We start from the raw sequence: 9,149 nt of genomic DNA, 5'->3' as shown, positions 1-9,149 counted from the left end.
AAAGCAGGATTGCGCAGAGTGTCTGAGGGAGCGTCTGTCATTACAGCTCGATCCAATGTTGCTCGAGGCGCTGTTAGCGGCGAGACAATCAATGTTTGAGCATGGGGACTGCAATGAGAGTGTGGGATGCGCGAAAGCGGTCCGACAGCGCTCTCTAGCGGAGGGCACAGTCCCTGGCAAGCAGCAAAAAGATCAGGAGCTGCTATTCGGCACCCGAGAACGAGAGGCTTTAGCCGTCGAGGTCAGGTTCAATCGCTTACGTTGACGCTGGTGCGCCGGAGGAAAAACCCTAGGGCCCCAGTCCTTACGAGGAGGCGCCATGGGTGTAGGTTCCTCTCGAGAGGCTGCTCGCTGGCGGTGAGAGGAGGTTGAGCGAGAACGCGCGGGCGCTTGCCGGCGTTCGACCTCCCTGGGTCTGCGGGGAATCAGCTGGCGGAAAGCGGCTGATTGCTGTTTCGCTGCCCTGAACTTCTCCACTACTGACGTGACAGCCTCACCGAACAATCCATCCCTGGAGACAGGGGCATCCATAAGGAAAGATTTATCCTTCTCCTTAATATCGGTGAGATTAAGCCAGAGGTGGCGCTCAACCGAAATCAAACCGGCCATAGTACGGCCCACTGCACGAGCGGTATGTTTGGTAGCGCGTAGCGCCAAATCCGTAGCTCTACGCAGTTCCTTAACTGCCTCCGGTGTGATGCCCTCACCTTCATCCAATTCCTTCAATAACTCCGCCTGGTAGGCCTGAAGGACCGCCATAGAGTGGAGCGACGCAGCCGCCTGACCAGCCGCCATGTAGGATTTACCCACCAAACTAGACGTGACTCGACACGCCTTCGAAGGAAGAAGGGGGCGAGACTTCCAAGCCGCGGCCGAACTAGGCGCAAGGTGTTCGGCGAGAGTCTCTTCCACCGGGGGCATCATAGTATAGCCATGGTCCGCCATATCAGAAACGGTGGCGAAATCCGCGGCCGCGGCGTTAGTAATCCGCGCCGAAAATGGCTGTTTCCAGGACCTCGAAACCTCCTGGTGGAGGTCCGGGAAAAAAGGCAAAGGCCTCCGGGGCTGTGTAGGTGTCCGACTGGTTAGAAAACGGTCGTCCAGCTTGGAAGAAGGTTGGGCCTCGGCCTTGTCAACCTCCCATTCTAGCCCCAATTTACCCACCGCACGAGAAACCACATCCAACAGCTCACTGTAGGAGGGGGAAACACGCCTCTCCTGTCCGCTAGGAGGAAGAGGGCTAGTGTCGGTCGCGAAGTCCTCAGACCCCGAGGCCGCGGTGGATAAAACATCGTCGTCATAGCGTCCACAACCGAAGGAGATGGCGGTGCATGCCTCCGGTGTGGGAAGTAAATCCTCATTAGAGAAGACGACGGGCTCAGTATAAGTTTTATTCTGCAGCAGGGTAGGGGAGAGCGAGCGATGTGGAGAATATTCCAGCGCTGCGCTGTCCACAAAATCCATGTCGCACGTGTCACCCCAGGCCCTCGCCTCGTGCGGTGCCTCGGCAGTCGCAGAGGTGACCTGACGGGGGTTAGACTCGAGGGCGACATTAGAGAAAACTTCCACCCTGGAGCGCAGTACTCTGAGCCGCAGGCCATCACAATGGGGACAGGAAGAAAGGCCGCTAAGCGCCGCCTGTGCGTGATGTAAACCAAGACATACTACGCACCTGTCATGAGTGTCCCCCGCCGTGATGTACCTGGTACATGGCTCCTTACATTTTCGAAAGCTCATCGCGTCCGCGAAGAGGAGTTAACACTGCTCGAAGAGATCGCTGGAGAACGCGAGACGATAGGGCACAGATGATTCGCTATTCCTGAAGGAATGAAATCTGAGCGAAATGGCGCGCTGCACCCAGGTATATCATGCGCGCGCATGCGCAGGGTGGTGCTATGCGCCATTTGGCCAATAGGATTGGCGGGATGGTATAGGGCTTCAGACATTCGTCACACCAGAGGTGTTCCCATACGTGGTGACGTCACCGCAGCATCGAAGTGACCTATGATAGGGAACGCTGGGTTGTTTTTTCAACCCAACTGCTGGGTTGAGGCCGTTGGATAGGACTTTGGGATGTTTTAACCCAAGTTTGGGTTGAAAATAAGGTTTTTTTTAAAAAAAATTTAACCCAGCAGGTCTGGGTTGAGGACGCGGACGTGAAGGAGAGCACGCACGTCACGTCAAGATCGTACGTCTCCAGAGCGAGCAGCCGCCATTTTCTCAGCGTGATAGAAGCGAGAAGCGAGTGAAAGACTATGGTAAGTAAATATTCAAAATGTAAAATATCTTTTATTGTTTACCCGGTTGTATGAAAGGCGGAAGGTTTTATGAAAGGCGGAAACAAAGGAGCTTAACGTTATATATATATATATATATATTTAAAAAAAAACGGACGCGGTTTTCGCCTCAGACACGGAGGTCTTAACTGCCTCATGTAACAGTACTGAACGGAGGATGTACTTTTAATATAACGTCTGTGAATGTATTTTGTCATATTTACATAAGATTTTACATTATCTGTACTTTTTGAGGCGTTAACAGACTGTTATGGTCACGGTTACGCTCATGTGAATTTGTCTTTTTTTTCGCGGTTAAACTGAATGTATGTTTGTCTCCTAAAGGAAACGGCATTGTGTAGTAAAGACTAGCATAATTATTTTGAGGCTGTTGAAGTGGTAACTGTTAAAAGTATGTTTTACATGTAATATTTCAGACTTGTCAAGCTCCTGTCTTCATTGTCCTCGCGCTGAGAGTTAAAGACACAGAAGCTGTTTGTGTGAGGAGTCTCAGACCTGTGTGAGGATGAGGAGGAGGTGTTCTTCTGAAGAGAGGGACAGACGGTTTAAGGAGAGTAAACTTCAGAATAACATCAAGTTATCTTTATTTTTACTAAGACTAAAATAATGTTGTTGTTTTTTTAGATGTTGCAATCCAGAGACAAGATAACTTCATTCTTTTGAGACTGATGTAAGTTAAGTTATTATAACTTTTTTTTTTTTAGAAAATTAATGTTTATGTTGTGTCCTGCCTGTTAACTTCACATTTTGATGCAAAAACAGTGTGATTTTATATATATATATATATATATATATATATATATATATATATATATATATATATATGTCTGTATGTGTGTGTGTATATATGTATGTATATATATGTATGTATATGTTTATATTTTATTGAAACCATTGATGTCCCTCTTTGCAGAACTCAAACTAACTGGAGTTAAGGACACACAAGTCTGCTTGTGTGAGGAGGAGGTTTACTCAGCTTCTTCTGAAGAGAGGGAAAGATCGTTTAAGGCAAGTAAACTTCATAATTTCATGTTATCAGTTGTTGTTGTGTTTTACTAAGAGTAAAATAATGTTTGTTTTTTGTTTTTGTAGATGTTAAAAGCAAGAGACATGGGAGAGCATCATTCCTTTGAGATTTTATGTAAGTTATTTTTAGAAAATAAATTTTTCTGTTGTCTCCTGCCAGTTTACTTCACATTTTGATGCATCAACAGTGCGATTACGTGCTCATTTCATTAAGACCATTGATGTCTGTGTTTTTTATTGCAGAAATCAAACCAAGTTTGGAGTTGTCTTGTCTGATTTGGAGAGTCATTATTCTTGGTCTTCGCTCTTAGAGGTAAAGTTCACACAAAAAATCATTTACTTGCCCTCAAGTCATTCCAAACCTATAAGACTTTTGTCTGTCTTTACAACATAATTTAATATATTTTTAGTTTTCTCATAATATTTGTTAATCCATTTATAGTTTAGATAATCAGTATTTTCAAGCTTCATAAATATAGAGTTATTGTAGAAGTAAATTCTGATATTTATATATGAATACATCTTAAATGATATGATAGCAAACATGTATGTTCAAAATAAAATACTGGTCTCCCAGACCAGCAATGGAGGACACAAACAGAGAATATTAAATATATTCGTATGCTTTCCAAAAAATGAGCAGAGTTTGTATGAGTCTGGAAAAACATGGGGAGAGTAAATTATGAACATTTTAATTATTTGTTGAACTAACGGTTTGAAGAGCAGCCCTCCATGTACGTGAATATTGTGAGGTATGTGAATGTCATGTCTGTTTTAATGTTTCAGTAAAGAAGCTTTCTGAAAGTGATATTTATTCAAACAATATCACCTGTCCTCACACTAGTGCTGCCATTATAGACTTCATGAGAGCTGTGATAGACAGACATTAAACAACCACACAAAGTGTTGAAACTTTAAAAAAGATTATTTACCTATCCTTACGGATGTGAATACACCTCTACCTGAAAATGGATAGTTTAATTAAATGTTTAATTTTTTCAAATGTGTTTCTCTTAGGCCACTGATGAAGAACAGGCGGTGACTGGGATGAATGCTGGTCAGAGAGGAGAATCTTCTTTCCCCTAAACTGATGCAGCGGTGGTTTTAAAGAAGGACGCTGCCCTGGATGATGTAGAAGAAGTCAGATGCTGTGCTGATGGGGTTTCTTCATGATAACATCAGTTATGCTAAAGAGATCATGAAAATTGACCGTGATGCATGATCTGTATTCATGGACTATGAAACAAACTGTAAGTGTATCATTTGTTAAAAAAAAAAAAAGTTAAATGCTTTTTCTGTGTTGTTTAGTAGAAGAGTTTACACTCTGTCATTCATACACCTGCTCACATTCTTTCACACACACACACACACACACACACACATGCGTCTGTTAAATGTTATAATATCAAAGTTAATGTTGTGATTTATTTGTGTACTGTCATGCCAGAATAGTTGGAAAAAAACTTAACTAATTGTAAATTTATTGTATGTGTTTTCGTATATTTTTATACAATTGAACAAAGTCCAATTTGATCTTAAGTTATATTCATCAAATGTTCAATGCTTTGTTTATGAACTCTGTAGCTGTTAATGCCATCCTTTTCTGCAATTCTTCTAACATGTTACTTTTTGACTTTTCTCTTGTTTTTAATAAATATTTTCCTTTTGATAATTATTATTTGTGTGTAAAAGTGATATTTAAAATGAACAACATTTGTAGGTTTAATGCCTAGCTCAATTTGGGTTAATTTTAACGTAGAAATGCATTGTTTCCCCACATGGCTGCACTCTGCGAGTTTATTTTCTGCCAGCAGGAGGCGCTAAGAGCGGGAGAGGTAGGTTTCTCCGGTAACGGCTGCAGAGCGGTGCTGAGCTCACAAACGCTGCCTTATCAAGCACATGCGAAATGATATCGAACATTTTCTAAATACAGTAGTTTTCCTTCTGAAATACAGTGATAAAAAACACCCGCTCTGGTTTTTGAAACCCTGCAATATAGTCATTTTAAACCATAAAAAAAGGCAACCCAGCAGGCTGGGTTAAATATGATAACCCAACTGGTTGGGTTAAAATAACCCAGCGCTGGGTTCGTCCCTTTTTGACCCAGCGCTGGGTTGTCAAAATAACCCAAATTGGGTTGTTTTCAACCCAGCAGTTTTTAGAGTGTAATGCATTACAGTATTAGTTACTGTCAAAAGGAACTGCGTTACAGTAACTAGTTACTAATAACGCGTTACTGCCCAACACTGGTCGTGACTTCAGTTTCATCATGTTTTTAAATGGAGCTTAGCAGACTACAATTTGAGCAGCCAAAATATAATCTTATTAGCTAGAATATTTAATAATTGAACACACGGCACATGTCATCTACAGAATTTCATAAATGACAGAAGTTCCAATTTTCAGTTCAGAATTCTGCGTGTGTAGATGCCATGCAATGCCTGCTGTCGTGATCAGTGTTATTTTAGTTATATACTTTTAGTTTTTGTTTTTATAAAAAAAAAAAAAGATATATATTTAATGTTATTTTACTTATCTTTTTTTTTTTAGTTCATTTTTAGTTGTTGGGTTAGGGTTAGTTTAGTGTAGGTTTTTGTTGTGCATTTTGTCATTAATTTTTTTGTGTTTTTTGAGGTTTGATTTGTGAGGCATTTTGGGAATCTGTCACCAGCAGTATCATCTAATCTTAAACTGGACAGAATCTGGAAATACTAGCCTTGCAGTTTGTTGCTACAGTACCTGTATATGCTTTTGTCTTTTCTGATATCAATGACCTGGTCCTCCCATAAAACCTACAATCTTTATCTTGAAGCCAGATTTCCCATTGCTGCAAGACTCTGAATTTATCATTCCGGTGAAGGGGGGGTATGGGTGGAGAGGAAGTGGCTTGTTTTCACTGGGAACTCTGGAAGTTTGGGATGGAGTGGACTCGTGCCAACTGGTCATAGCGTGCATGTGTACGTGCAATATCAGCACTCACCTAGCATTGTTCTTACAGGCTGTTGGTGTGGTACCACACTCATAATCCCAGCGCATGACAGTACCATAAACCTGGACATACAAACACAACAGCATCAGCAACAACAGCGATGATAGGAACTGTGTTGCACACAAAGCTCAGTGTTCTTAGTATGCATAAAAAGTGATGAAACTTCTAAAACGTACCACCATAAAAGAATGATATATTAATGATGACAACCAGAAGTCCAGAGGAAATTATACAAATTCTTCCCTGAAACAATACTATGAGGGCAGGCAGAACTTCAGATATAACTAGCAGCAGGGAAAATTCAGCATGTAGCAGCATCTTGCCAAAAGGGGATTTTTCTTCCTCCTCCTCTCTCTGCTCAATGTCACGCAAGTTCCTTTAAACAAAAGCTAGACAGAAATAACGAGAGAAGAAACGCAAGAAAAACAGAATTCATGCCAGTGCAGAAATAATTACTATGTTGATAAGTCATATCTCTGCCCTCTCTGCACGCGATGGACATAAATCTGATGAATGAGATTATTATGCAGATCCTTCATAAGATCTGTTGAATTATTTTCCAAAGAACAGTTTGTGTATTTGTGGATGTTATACATACTTCTTATGAATATTATGTGCAAAATGCTAAATTTTCATTTTAATTTTAGTTAAAGTTTTACTTTTTTGAAATGTATTATTTTTTAATATCTACATAGTTGTTGTTGTTATTATTATTATTATTATTATTATTATTATTATTATTATTATTATTATTACTATTATTATTAAAAATTAAGTGTAATTAATTTGTTATTTTATTTCTTCAATTTGAACTAAACAAAAAAGATAAATGTTGATTGGGAACTAGCTGAAATGTTTTTTGTTTATTTCATTTAACATTTATTTTATTTCAAGTAGATTTTTTTATTGCTTTAATTTCAGTTAACTACAATATTATTAAATATAATATGAATATAATAACATATAAATATAATAAAATATAATATTATTATTATATTATTTACCTCTAAATGCTACATATTAATAAAATGATCATATAAATAAAATAAAATAAAATGGAAAATAATAATTAAAATTCAATAATTAAAAATGTAATTAATTCCACAGAGCATACTGGGAACAAAATTGCAGTGGGCTGTCTGATCTGTAATTTGTCAATTAATTCTCAAAACTAATATTACAAATATTAGATTTAAGAAAAGTAGCCAGAAATAAACTTCTATGCCAAGAATATGTGGAGGATACAGTTGGTTGCTTCCCCTATATCATGGTGACTTGATTTCCTAGAATTATGTTTTCAGAAGGTCTGTGCTCTTCGTGCCAAAAATAAAAATAAAAACGTTCATGATGTTTCCTCCAAATCAGAAGCCTTCCGTGACTCTGCAGGCTGGTATCTCTCATGCATGACCGTCTGTCATCATTAACTGCTAATGAAAACACTGCCGTCATGTCTCATGGTGGGGGAACAGAACTTCTCTTTGAGGACTGGCTGACCTCTGACCTCTTCCAAGGAGGCTGGATAAATAAAGGAGGTAGAAAAGAGTAAGTCCACTGACACGTAAAATATTGGTTTGTTCATGCCGGATCTCAGTTGGATAAGCATTTAGCAACTCAACACAGCTTGATATGGATGTCTAAACAGGTGCAAGAAACTGTTTGTTAGACAACAGCATTAAAGGGATATTCTGCTCAAACATTAAAGTCTTGTCATTATTTACTCACTCCCACATATTCCAAAGCTGTCTTGACTTTCTTTCTTCTACTGAACACAAAATGAGTCGCAGTTTCCATTGCATGTGACTAAGGGTGTCAGTCTCTGCAACATTCTTGAAACATCTTTTGTGTTCCATGGTAAGAAATTCATAGGTTTGTAACACATCACATCAAATCAAATCAAAACAAAAAAGCTGATATTTTAGTAATCAATCAATTGAAAACCCTGTAAAGGTCAACCAGTCTAAATACTACGGGCAGATGGTGTTTACAGCCCGGCATATTTGTGGGACCTTTGAAACATCAAAATACAGAAAATTAAAACAATCTCAACATCACAAACTCACCAGATTTACATGATAATTATATATTTTTTGTATATATTCAGACCCACTAAATCCCTGTTTAGCATACATGATACTGGTTGTGCAATACTCTTAACAATGTTTTCTAAAAACCAGACAATTACATATTTAGTAGCAATAAAGTAAAGTCACAGCTAGCTTGGCATTTACACTCATTTACTGTAACTTAATGATTTTTTTAATGAATTGTTCTCAAGTTCCCCTTTAAAAACAGTGTTAGGCAATCACACCGTGGGGAAGAAATCCATTGTGGGCTGAAATGCAGTCATGCTGTTGATCACGTACCATCATGTGGCTTCCTGCATATTTTCCCCAAAAAGCTCAATCTTAGACGTTTGCCACAAACGGTCCTGCCACAAAAAGAGAAAGGAGAGAAAAGACACAAAAAGAATGTAAAACATGCCCTTTGAAATGCACTTTTAGTGTCAGGAAGAGGAGACGCCTTCACGGACTTGTGACTACGCTTTGGCAAGGGCCTCCGCAACAGTAGGCTATAAAAGCTGCGTAGCCTGATGGAGGCTGCACCTCAATTGGTTGTTAATTTGCAGGGTCATTAGAATACTTTGAAAGACTCATTAGCATTGTTTGTCTTTTCAATTGTTTTAGTATGTTTTTGAGCTGTTGGGTGAGGGGTTTTATCATTTTTCTGGGAAACTAAAAGTTGAGGAGAGTGTGGCGTCATGAAGGTTATTGTGTTGTAATGAGGGAACCAGGCCGTACATACTGGCAGGGTGATGCTCTGGATTACACTCTCGGACA

General features: G+C 39.6%; 2 long non-coding RNA genes across 2 annotated transcripts; both read left to right on the top strand.

Annotated features, from left to right (window-relative positions):
* The first annotated feature begins 2,060 nt into the window (after nt 1-2,060).
* LOC128025958 (uncharacterized) lies at nt 2,061-3,305 on the top strand. The gene is made up of 3 exons (XR_008186301.1): nt 2,061-2,258; nt 2,714-2,967; nt 3,211-3,305. It is a non-coding gene; the product is annotated as an uncharacterized LOC128025958 (long non-coding RNA).
* Nucleotides 3,306-3,383: 78 nt separating this feature from the next.
* Nucleotides 3,384-4,998, top strand: LOC128025957 (uncharacterized). The gene is made up of 3 exons (XR_008186300.1): nt 3,384-3,438; nt 3,567-3,636; nt 4,341-4,998. It is a non-coding gene; the product is annotated as an uncharacterized LOC128025957 (long non-coding RNA).
* Nucleotides 4,999-9,149: the final 4,151 nt, after the last annotated feature.

Source organism: Carassius gibelio, chromosome A13 (genome assembly GCF_023724105.1).
Source record: "Carassius gibelio isolate Cgi1373 ecotype wild population from Czech Republic chromosome A13, carGib1.2-hapl.c, whole genome shotgun sequence".
In the NCBI taxonomy this organism is placed as follows: domain Eukaryota; kingdom Metazoa; phylum Chordata; class Actinopteri; order Cypriniformes; family Cyprinidae; genus Carassius; species Carassius gibelio.
The sequence above is the reverse complement of the archived record's forward strand: the minus strand, read 5'-3'. Positions and strand labels throughout refer to the sequence as shown.